Source organism: Lathyrus oleraceus, chromosome 5, assembly GCF_024323335.1.
Source record: "Lathyrus oleraceus cultivar Zhongwan6 chromosome 5, CAAS_Psat_ZW6_1.0, whole genome shotgun sequence".
NCBI classification, from domain to species: domain Eukaryota; kingdom Viridiplantae; phylum Streptophyta; class Magnoliopsida; order Fabales; family Fabaceae; genus Lathyrus; species Lathyrus oleraceus.
The window spans coordinates 194,930,760-194,943,456 of NC_066583.1; positions in this window are offsets into that span (position 1 = coordinate 194,930,760).

A 12,697-nucleotide genomic window follows, 5' to 3' on the forward strand; every position below is an offset into this window, starting at 1 on the left:
AGTGGAAGTTTATTATTATTCTCTCTTCTCTTTCTTGTTTCCATTGTTCATCTTTATCACCTTGTGCACCAACAATTGATATCTAGAGCTCCGGTTCAGATCCACAAGGAAACACCACGAGAAGCACGAGTGAAACTGTGAAGTGTTGTGTGATTGATTTCTGTTCGGAGAATTCATGTTGAATTTCTGATCAGAATCGTAGTAGAATCACATATCTTGATTCTGCGGGATTTGGAAACATTGTGTTTAGGTGATATCTGAGTGTATTGCACAAGATTGAAGATGAATGGAAATGACAATCTGAGTGCCAAGCTTCCAGTGTTCGATGGCAAGAACTGGAATTGTTGGATGATTCAGATGTGTGTGTTGTTTGGAGCTCAAGATGTTCTTGATCTTATCAACGACAATTACGTTGCACTTTCATAAAATGCAACAGATGCGCAGAGAAATGCTCAGCGTGATATGAGGAAGAAGGATCATAAGGAGTTGTTATACATCCATCAATGTGTGGATGTGAACGTGTTTGAGGAAATGGTTGATTCGAAGACGGCGAAAGCTCCGTGGGACACACTGGTACGATGCTACGACGGTGATGCATCAGTGAAGAAGGTGAAGCTTCAATCACTATGTAAGCGGTATGGGAATCTCAGCATGAAAAATAATGAGAAGGTACCTGACTACATCTCCAGAGTGATTCTGATCACAAATGAGATGAAATCGTGTGGAGAAACTCTTTCTGAAGAAAGTATCATTGAGAAGATACTTAGATCTCTTGATCCTTAGTTTGATTACATTGTTGTAGCAATTGGACACTCTAAGGATATGAGCACCATGAGAATAGAATAGCTATAAAGCAGTCTAGAGGCGCAAGAGTTGTGTCTGACTGAAAGAACCTCTGAGAAAGAGGTAGAGCATGATCTGGAAGCTTCTTTTGTCAAGAAAGACCAAAAGTAATCTTGTTCAGAAGCCAAGAAAATACATGGTAGGTCTCAGAAGTCAGAAACCTCAACTTATGGGAGTCAGAGGGGAAATGAGAAGTATGACAAGAGAAAAGTTCAATGTTACTGTTGTAAGAAGTTTGGTCACTTCGCTGCAGATTGTTGGTCAAACAAGGAGAGGAAATCAGAAGAAGCGAATATAGCCAGAAATTTCTGATGATGAACATGTGTTATTAATGTCTTTTGATTCTGATAGTGCGTCACTAGAAGACTGGTGGTATATGGACACTAGTTGTTCAAACCATCTTACAGGAAATAAGAAATGGCTAGTTGATTTTGACTATGGGAAGAGGACCAAGATCAGATGTGTTAATGATAAGTATCTAATTGCTGAAGAAATGGGGAATGTTAGAGTGATTCTGAATAATGGAAAATCTGCGTTAATTCAGAACATCTGGTATGTTCCTGGCATGAAGAGCAATTTGATGAGTGTAGGTCAATTAATTGAAAAAGGATTCTCAGTTACCATGAAGGATACTATTTTGAAGTTGTATGATTGTAATCATAAGTTGATTATGGAGTCAGAACAGGGAAGGAATAGAACATTCTAGGTGAATGTTAAAAATGCAGACTCTAAATGCCTTAGCACAACAAGTGTTGTGAAGGAAAGTGATATGTGGCACAAAAGATTTGGTCATTTGAACTTCAGAAGCTTAGGGAATCTGAATTCAAAGAAACCGGTACATGGAATTCCTATAATTAAGAAACCAGAAAAGTCATGCAATGTGTGTATGAGGGGGAAGCAACCAAGACTGCCATTTGCATCAGAAGTAGCTCCAAGAGCAAAGCATACTTTGAGAATAGTACATTCTGATGTGTGTGGACCATTTCCAGAGCCTTCACTATGAGGGAATAAATACTTTGTGTCATTTGTGGATGAGTTCACAGGGATGGGATGGGTATCCCTTATAAAGTTGAAACACGAGGCGTTTACTGAATTTAAGAAATTCAGAATCAAGGCTGAGAAACAGAGTGGTCAAACTCTGAAGATTCTCATAACTGATAGTGGAGGTGAGTATAACTCTACAGAGTTCTAGAAGTTCTATGAGGATAATGGAATTGAGCATGAAATGAATGCTCCATATACTCCTCAAAAGAATGGTCTTACTGAAAGGAGAAACCGAACTTTGCTTGATATGACAAGGAGCATGTTGAAGGAGAAGAAGCTTCCTAACACTTTGTGGGGAGGAGTTGTTGCCACTGCAGCATATATCCTTAGCAGGTGTCCAACCAAGAAGTTGGAGGAAATTGTTCCTTTTGAGAGGTGGACTGGAGATAAGCAAAGTGTGAGTCATTTCAGAGTATTTGGTTTTGTCTGTTATAAACACGTTCCAGATGCTACTAGAAAGAAGTTGGATGATAGAAGCAAGGCGATGTTACTGGCGGGGTATCATAATACAAGTGCTTATAATCTTTATTATCCATTCACTAATAAGGTTGAAGTCAACATATATGTTGTTGTGAAAGAGTCAGATGTATGGGATTGGAGTAAGTCTCAATCCAACTCCGGTGTAAAGTTGACTTTTGAAGATATTGATCTGATTCTGAAGATGAGCCGGAGCCTGAAAATGATTATGAGAGTGAGTCACAATCAGAAGAAGAGTTTGATTCTGATCCAGATCTGATGGTGATTCAGATTGTGGTGATCCAAATTCTGACGGTGATTCAGATTCTGGTGGTAGTCCATATTCTGGGAATATTCCAAATTCTGAATGTGGTCATGCTTCTGAGATCGGTACTTCTGGAGTTCCAGCATCTGGTAATGTTTCAGAATCAGAAGGTTTTGCATAGATTCATAGAATTAGAAACACTCTAAGAATGTTTACAACATCTGATAATGTTCTAGAATCAGAAGGTTCTGAACAAGTTCAGAGACAACAAAGAATCAGAAACATTCCGAGAAGGTTTGTAGAGTTTGACATGCTGCAAGATACTGGAGTAGATTTTGAAGGGGAAGTTATTCAGTGTGCCATGTTAGTAGACTCTGAACCTGTGAGTACAAAAATAAGCTCTCAAGAAAAAAGTATGGTTGAAGGCCATGAAAGAAGAACTTGATGCCATAGAGAGAAACAACACTTGGAAGTTGACAGGACTTCTGAAGAACAAGAAAACCATCAGCGTGGGATAGGTTTATAAGGTGAATCTAAATAGAGATGGATCAATTGGAAAATACAAAGCAAGGTTAGTTGTGGTAGGTTTTCTGCAGAAACCAGGTGTAAGACCCCAATTTTGTCCCTAAGATCCCTCATGGCATCATAACATTGCATTGCATAGCCTCAAGGATCATTGAGCATCTTGGCTCTCTTTCCCTTTGGGTAGGGATCTATTGTGAGTGGTTTGAGATCACCAAGCATGCTTGAATTGTATATCATTGTTTTTCTTGTTTTATTTACTAACCAAAAGCACAAAAATATGTCACTAACATCTTTTGTTTGTAGCTTAAGCAATCACCAGGTCAAGAGCTTCAAGAAGATCCTTTGTGCAAGAGATGAGGTATTTTCTTGGGATGGGGATCACATGATTATTATAAGGAGTTTACATGAGCTAGGGTTTCATTTTGAAGCAATTTCACCAAGTGGTAGAAGCTCAAGTTAATCAAGACATTTCAAGGTCATCTGAGGACCAAAAGTCAACTATGCAGTCAACTGAGGGCTATGAGGTGGGGAAATGAGTTGAGACACCTCAATCATGTTCAAATGGGGTCTATTCATCATTCTAAACATCCATCTTGAAGATTCAAAGGTCATGGCAAAAGTTACTAAAAATGGAAAATGACCTATAATTCAAAGTTTCCAAATTTGGTAAGTTTTGGTCCACTTTCAACTTGACTTGTCAATGTCAAAGAAGTTTCAAATGGATTTTTGGTGAACATGAAAGTTGTAGATCTTTGTCTCCCCTTTCCAAAAAGTCCTAATTCATGTCCATATGATAAATGGTTGAGAAGTTATGGTCATTTGATCATAAAGTGTGCATGGAAATTCAAAATGGCATAACTTTTGATGTAATGCTTCAAATTGGTTCATTCTTTTGGCAAAATGCTTCTCATGTTCAAGACATCTCAAAATTATCTTTGCCGTACATGGGAAAAGTGTGTATGTTCATTATTTCACACATGTGCAAAATGAAGAAAATCTCCACCATTCATTTTTGGCTTAAGATGCAAGCAAATTAATATTCAAAGCATGACCCTTGGATGTCCATAAGTGAATTGGAAGCTTAACATGGAGAGGAGCACGTGTATTATGGCTACATGAGCTCATTTTGCATTTTTGCAAATTGCTTCATATCTCACTAATCATGATTAACCAATGGAAAAAGGTGATTAGCAATGTCATTAGCATGAAGTATAAATACTGAAACCCTAATCATAACTAGAGGAACCACCATTTTCAGATCAAAATTCAAGAACTCTCTCAAAAATTCTCTCACTTCGAATTCTCATTTTCTTCACACAAAGCTCAAAGATCTTTACATATTCTTGATCCTCATGCTTTACTGAGCAAGATTCATCCATCATTTGGTGCAATTCAGTCAGAATTCGAGCTGACCAAGAACATGAACATGGCAATGGAATTTGGAAATTGAAGTGGATTCAAGAGGATTCAACCGTTCATTTTTGCTTAAAGCTTCATAGGAAGATCATAGGAGAAGATCTGGAGCTGTAGAGCTTGAGAGAACACGATTTCAGAGAGCTGCACTTCAAGGTGACTCAAAATTCGATCTCTCCTTTTGTTATTTTTTTATCATAGACTTGTAGATCTTGTTGAGTAGAGCATGGAGATGTGTTTAGATTTAAAAATGAGTGAGAATTGAGGAAGTTAGGTTGAATGGAAGTTTGGATCTAGAATCTTATTCACTTCGATCTGCAAAATCTATGAGGAATTAGGGAAATCTAAGGTCATATTTGGAATCAGCATTGAAAACTGAGTGGAATGATGTATGCATTGTAAAATTCTGGAAACAATTTGAGCGGCGTCGCCGTGTGGTTCGTCGGAGAAGACGACCGGAGCGGAGCTCCAGCGTCTGTGAGTTGGCTAGGGTTTGCATGCGTGTATGCCATGTGTTTTGTTGCGTGCAGGTTCGATTGGATGAGGTTTTGTCTGACCAGGCCACGTGAGCGCTGACTGATGACTGAGCGTGTTGATTGTGTTTAATGAAACAATGTGTTTCATCATTTGAATGAGGAGCGTTGGATTGATGAGCGCGCCAGATCCTGTGGTTCCTATTTTTTCTGAGTTTATTCAAATAATTTTGTTTCCCTCCATTTCCATGTTATTTTCCAATTATTTTGCTTATTTTGTAAAATTCATAAAAAATGCAAAAATAGGCCAAATGAGTCCCAATTTTTTTTCATGGTTTTGTATGGATGTCTACTTTTTTATGGTGCGGAATTCATGAATTGTTGATGTTTGGATTTTTATTTGTGAATTTTTGAATCAATGTTGTGTTAATTTGATCTATTGCATTCAATGCATTGTGAAATCCTCTATGTTGAACCTTCTGATCCAATTTTTTGTATATATGACATTCACACATGATATGAATTTTTGGTCACTGGTTTGGATTTTTTCTCACATGTTATCTTCATTTTTGACACATAGAGAAAAGTGTGACAATTTGTGTCACATTTTTGACATTGAATTGGTGCATTTTTGTTCACATAGCATTTGCATCATTCTAGATTTGATTTTTTGCATGTTGAACATTCATGGAATGAGAAACTTATACAAAAAATCTCAAAGTCATTGCATGCATTTCTGATTTGGTATGAATTTTCTAAGTTGGAAGCTCATTTTGTGCATATTTTTGAGGCTTTTTGAAGCATTTGAATGATATTTGGAGTATGATGGATCTTTGGCCATGGTGATTGGTGTTTAGGGGTTCATATGGTTCTGTTTGGGGCTTGTGATTTGATTCATCTCATGCCATTGGTTGTTTATGCTTTGTTGTGTTGATTGGATGCACATAAGCTAACTTTGTTGTTTTGTTTCAGGATTGGACACTTAACATTGGTAATTGGGTTTGTTCTCACTTTGTGAGATGAAAATACATTGAGTACTGACCTATTGTTGTTTTGTAGGGTTTTAATTGATATGGTGAACTCATGAGCTCATTTGAGTGCAAGGGCACTTATGCACTGAATTGTGTAACTGTTAGAGGGTTTCACTGTTTGTCTACTGGTTTTATGACTGAAGTACTAACTGTTTAGTCTTTGTACAGGTACCTTAGTTGCTTGCTTGCTTTAGCTCTTGCTTGAGCATTGGAGTTTGGTTGACATACCACTCAGGTAGTTAGCTTCTTACTCCATGTAGTCTAAAGTCCTGTCACCTTTTTGGAAGGCATTTTGCTGGCAAGTCCTCCTTCAGAGGCTCTGTTTGTGTTTGTTTAAAATTATGCTCAAAGACCTCCAAGAAGAGGCATGTGTTATTTGATAAGACCTCAAAGAGAAGAGGCAATTGACGGATAAAAGGGATTAGTAGCCAATCCCCCATTATTCAGTGTGTCGTTCTTTATGCTCGCACTACGTGCTGATGCTTCTGAACATGTGCCCCAGATCTTTGTCCAGAGTTTGTCAAGTGGAAAAGGATCTCACTTTTTGGATCCCCACGCTTTCTTTGTCATGAGCTCACCCTAGCCAGGGTTAAGAGCATGAGGTCTCATCCTCATTATCATTTTGATCAGCTTCACCCTAACGTTCAATGTTAGTGGTTAAGAGCTACAGATTACCCCTTACAGTTTGGCTTGTTTGTCGAGGTTGACATGACCCCTCTTGACTAAAGCCCACCCATTGTTTGAGCCTCTTGTATGGATATAGTGTGTGATGTTTGTTTTCTTGTAAGTTAAGTTCTTGTTAGAGACCTCAACTTAGGGATGTTGATTGCATGACAACTATTAGGCTCGAGTCTTAATCTCCCTATTAGTTTGTTGTTTCCCTGGTCTCTGGTTAGGAGAGTGTTTTACCCCGTGGAACTTTTGATGTGTGTGCTCTTGAACTAGGAGTTTTAATTTGAGCTTAATTGGAGGATCCTTACCATGTTCATCCAAGTGGAAGGTACAAGATACATTGAGGATCTCTTATGAGACTTGTTTGATTGCTTATACTTTATGCTTGCTTATTCCAAAGGATGGGAGCTACTTGGATCATCAATATGATCTCAAGAGAGGAACTCCTAGTGTGGTTTCATTTCTTATCCCTCATCTTTTTGTTTTCCTTAGGACTTAGTCCTTCTTCTTCATCTCTCCACTCTAACCCAAGCCAAAACCCTTTTTGTGCAAACATTTAACCTTTGTTTTCAACATTAGAAACCTAAGCCTTATGCTTTTGATTTTCAAACTTTCTTTTCATAACACTCATTTTGAATTGAATCGTTAAGTCAACTTTGACCATTTTGTATATACTTCTAATTGGTAAATATAACCCATTCAAATTTCCCTTTTGTGGTTCCAATGGCCACTTTCTTAATCAAAATTTTCCATAACCTTTAGCTATTAGGTTTGAGTTATCCTTGTGGTAGATGTAATACTCACCTATATCCTTAGTGATGGACAATGAGTCTTCCATGCTTATTATAGGGTTAACCCCTCACTAGCATGTTGAAGCTATCCTCACATGGTGAATTTGTGGTTTGGTTGAGTTTTCTCCCTTTGATAACAAAAGACCTTAAGGCTTTTGGACCAATCAATTCACCAATTTGTTTTGAGATTTTTACCCCGAACTACGAGGTTTTGATCCTAATCTTTTTATAAGATGGTACGTAGGCAATGGGTTTATCCATCCAAACACAAAATGTATATAACTTGTACATTCTCTTCTCATCTCTTCAATCATGTTTGCACAAATAAAAATTTCACAAAACAATAACCTTTGCGACAAGTATGAAAAGGGCTCCCTAGGAGTACCTAGGATGTTTTGGGTGCCTAACACCTTCCCATTGCATAACCAACCCCCTTGCCCAGATCTCTGTTTCGTTTACTAGTTTTTGTTAAAACTATTAGGTTTTTGTTCGCTTTCTAACCATTCCTTTGGATAAATAGAAGTGCGGTGGCGACTCGACTTGTATGATTTACCTTGGATTTAGTCAATATTTCTAATGGTAATGAATACCCCGCTACACCAGGGTTAGATTACTTTGAAGTGTTTGTGCCTGTAACAAGACATGAAACAATCAGGCTAGTGATTGCAATAGCTGCTAACAGGAATTGGCCTCTGATACATTTAGACGTAAAATCTACATTTCTAAATGGTCCATTAAAAGAAGATATTTATGTGTCACAACCTTCAGGATTTAAGGAAAACAATCAGGAAGGGATGGTCTACAGATTACACAAAGCTTTGTATGGCCTGAAGCAAGCCCCTAGACCTTGGAATCTGAAAATTGGTTCATTTTTCAAGAAGCAAGGATTTCAGAAATGTGAGATGGAGTATGGTGTCTATGTTCAACATACTTCTGAAGGCAATATGATTCTGGTGTGTTTGTATGTTGATGACATATTGCTAACAGGAAGTTGTGAACATGAGATAGTTAAGTTCAAGAAGGAGCTGATGAATGAGTTTGAGATGACTGATCCAGGAAATATGGTTTATTTTCTAGGGATGGAGATTATGTACTTTAAGAAAGGTGTAGCTTTACATCAGATGAAATATGAACTTGAGCTTCTGAAGAGATTTGAGTTGCTGAATTGTAAAGTTGTTGTCACACCTGCTGATATAAATCAGAAGTTGGATTCTGATTTTGATGGTGATGATTTTGATGTGACAATGTTCAAGCAGTTGATAGGTTCTCTAGGGTATTTGTGTAATACCAGGCCTGATATTTGCTATGCAGTTGGAATAGTGAGTAGGTTTATGAGTAAATCAAAGTGGTCTCATTACCAAGTTGATGTCAAAATTCTGAGGTATATAAAGGAAACTCTGAAGTATGGAGTTTTGTTCTCTTCTGGTGGTGAAACTGACTCTGAACTTCTGACTTATTCAGATTCTGATTGGTATAGAGACAGAGTTGACAGAATAAGTACTTACGGTACTTGTTTAAGTTTTTGGGAAGTCCTATTTCTTGGTGTTCCAAGAAGTAACATGTTGTTTATTTGTTAACTTGTGAAGCATAATATATTGCAGGTGTTGTGATTGCATGTCAAGTTATGTGGCTTCTGAATTTAGTGTAGGATCTGAAGATCAAAGTAAACAAGTCTCTGAAGTTGATGATTAATAACAAGTATGTAATCAATCTTGCCAAGAACCCAATGTTGCATGGGAGAAGCAAGCATATTGATACTAAGTATCACTTTCTAAGAAATCAGGTTAAGAATGGAGTCCTAAAAGTTATCATTGTAGCACCCAGAAGTAGGTGGCAGATGTTTTGACAAAGGAGATCAAGACTGATCAATTTCTACCATTGAGGGATGGAATTGGTGTTGTAAGTTTTTGTTAAGCTGAATATGAATTAAGGGATGGTGTTAGAATTAATTCATTTTCAGAAACTTGTAGATAAAGTTTGTTATAGGATACTTTACTATTTTCGTTAAGTCCAACTTGTATTTAAGCAAGTGAATGGTGTGAACATCATTATTCCTTTTGCAGTGTGTGTGTGAAACCATTTGTAACCATTTTCGAGTAGTAGAAGTTTATTATAATCCTCTCTTCTCTCTCTTGTTTTCATTGTTCATCTTTATCACCTTGTGCACCAACAAAAGCCATGTAAATTATTTGTTAAAACATGCCTTAATATTAATACTAGTCGTTAAAAACTTGATTTCCATCTCTTGCATGTGAACAAAATTTAGTCGGGAAATGATGAATATGTCGTAGTTTTTTTTAAATAATGATTATTTTAATTTTTTTTCAAAATAACTATATTTAAAATATACCAAAGTAACCATGTTTCAAATAAATAAAAAACTCGTACATAAGGGGAGTAGCTAGAGGGTATGTCACATGCACTTAATTTTTGTACATGGACACCAATATGGCATGACATGTGCTTATAGGACATGCCACTGCATATGGAACATGCATACATCCTTTAGGAGCATGTGTCACATGAAGTGGATACCGTGTTGTTTAGGATTTATATATATATATATATATATTATATATATATATATATATATATATATATATAATAATATATAATATATATATATATATATATATATCTATATATAATATATATATATATATATATATATATATATATATATATATATATATATATATATTATATTGCATCTCCATCATTTTTTCACCAATATTATAATTGTCTCCTTTAAATTTTCTATAAAATGTTGAGCTATATTCATAAGAGAAATGCCAATTTGATTTATTCAGCAGCGAAGCCTCCGATGAAGACCTGACTCTAGAACACGGATACTTTCGAGCATCTTTAGAGGAGCTTAATCCATTGGTTAGATGGTTACATTGCAGAAGGTGAAAATATCAAAAGAATTCAAAGGCTAGTTAAAGTGTACAACGACAATGGAGAAAGTCGTTTCTGGAATTCAGTTAAAACTGACACTAATTGTCATATTATGATGCATAGTTGTGAGGAAATTATCATGATGGTTGTAATCACATAGATATGTTGTTTAGTCGTTGTATTTGTTTGTCTTGTTGTTTAGTTGTTATGTAAATTATTGTTTAGTTGTTGTTTAAATTGTTGTTTAGTTGTTGTTTAAGTTATTGTGACCTAATGTTATGACCTTTACGAAATGAACGTTGTTTTGAAAATCAAATAAAAGAGTTACATAAAATGAATTACATATAAATGCAAGACTAAAAGTGGATTATTGAATTATATTGTGGAGCTTGCTCTAACATTGGGACAATTTGTACATTGTGTCTGGGCTGGCAACGTGAACTATATAATCTCACCATTTTGTTCGTCATATCCATTTTGGTTCGAATACGTATGTTGTTAGGGCGGCCCTTTTTGTTTCTTCGTATAGTTTTAGTATGCCAAAATATATCCCCATGATATGCAGTAATAATCCTCCTTTGCTACCATCAAAAAGCTATTGTTGTACACATTGCAGAAGTTTATGACTTTGTAAATGGTGAATAGTAAGTTGGAAGGGTCATGTCGAGCCTTTGGACATGCCGCTATGACACGGGAGCAAGGCATACAGAAGGCTTATAACTTTCCATAATTGCACCAACCTCTACCTAGTTCGACTGGATAGTATCCCCTTGGCCTCCCGTCATTATGGTCCATTGCCTCATCTACACTTAACCAACCTGTATGACGGTCAAACATTGTGATGACATGTGTATTATCTTTGGCAGCTTCCTCATTAATAAATTTCATTGAAGTTTCACAGAACAACTACTCTGATTGTAATACTATACTCCATTTTGAACGTCTGATCTGAAACAGTGACCCAAACCTAAAATAGGTTGCTCTCACCAAAGCGGTTAACAATAGGTTTCAGATGCCTTTGAAGAGAGAGTTCATTGATTCAACGAGATTTGTTGTCATGTGGCACCATCGTTGACCATTGTCGAATGCCACGACCCCCTTCTCCAATAGAATATTATTGATCCACCTTACTGCATCTGCATTTGTCGATTTGATCTCTTTGCGATAGTGTTTGGAGGAAGGTTTTGTTAATGCATACCTTGCATTCACAAGTTTCTTCTGTATTTTCTTGTCTTTGATCTCCCGCATGAAATTTTGAGCGATGTGTCTAATGAAGTAGACATGCGTAAAAGGAGGATCTTGCCAACCGTTATCAAGGTTTTTATAAGAACTCTCAATAAATGGTTTACTATCTTAAATAAAGCATAAGTTAGGCTGAAGAGCAACATGTAATCGAATATTTTTTTAGAAAAAAACTCCATCCACCAGCAGTCTCCCCTTCAACTAGAGAGAAGGCGATTGGAAAAATGTTGTTGTTTCCGTCTTGTGCCACTCCATGAGCAACATTCCTTTATATTTACCGTACAACCATATTACACCAATTTGTATAATAGGTTTACATAACACAAAACCTTTCTGTTAAGACAAGTCTTACATGGTAATTTTTTATTGGCTTAATTAGTGCTGAAGTCGTTTAACTTAATTTCAGTTTTCACTTTAGTCCCTTATCTAATAAAGGTTACATTTTATTCCCTTATAAACTATTATGTTAGTGAACTTCGTCCTTTATGTTAAGTTTTGTGAAAAAATGTTAAGTTGTGTGTATGTGGCTTGGCAGCATTTCAAGTGAGTCAGGAATTTAGTAAATGGACTAAAATGAAACCTTATATATAGTTATAGTACCAAATTGAAATTTTTCTATATTATCATAATCTTGAATATAATGGCATTAAATCAGAATCCTTCTACATTACTTATTCAAAGCAGGGCATTAAACCAAATAAAATTAAGGTGTACACAGACACAACTACAAGAGCTTATTCTTCTTAGAACTTGTTGTAGAGATCTGGTTCTTCACATGAAACAAGTTTTTGGGTCCTTCTGAATATGGTATAAACTTTGCATCACAACTTATGTGTTATCCAATTACTCTTTTCTCCTAAGAGATTAAACAATTCTGCAAGTTCCCAATAACATATTTCAATGCATTAGTGTAAAATAATGGAAAAGAGCAAAAGAGGAAAATCCAAATCTAATAATGCATGTTTAGTGAACCCTTTAATATTACCACATCAACTGGGGTGCTGATGCAAACAACAAAAAACCCTTCCCCAAGGCCAACAAAGA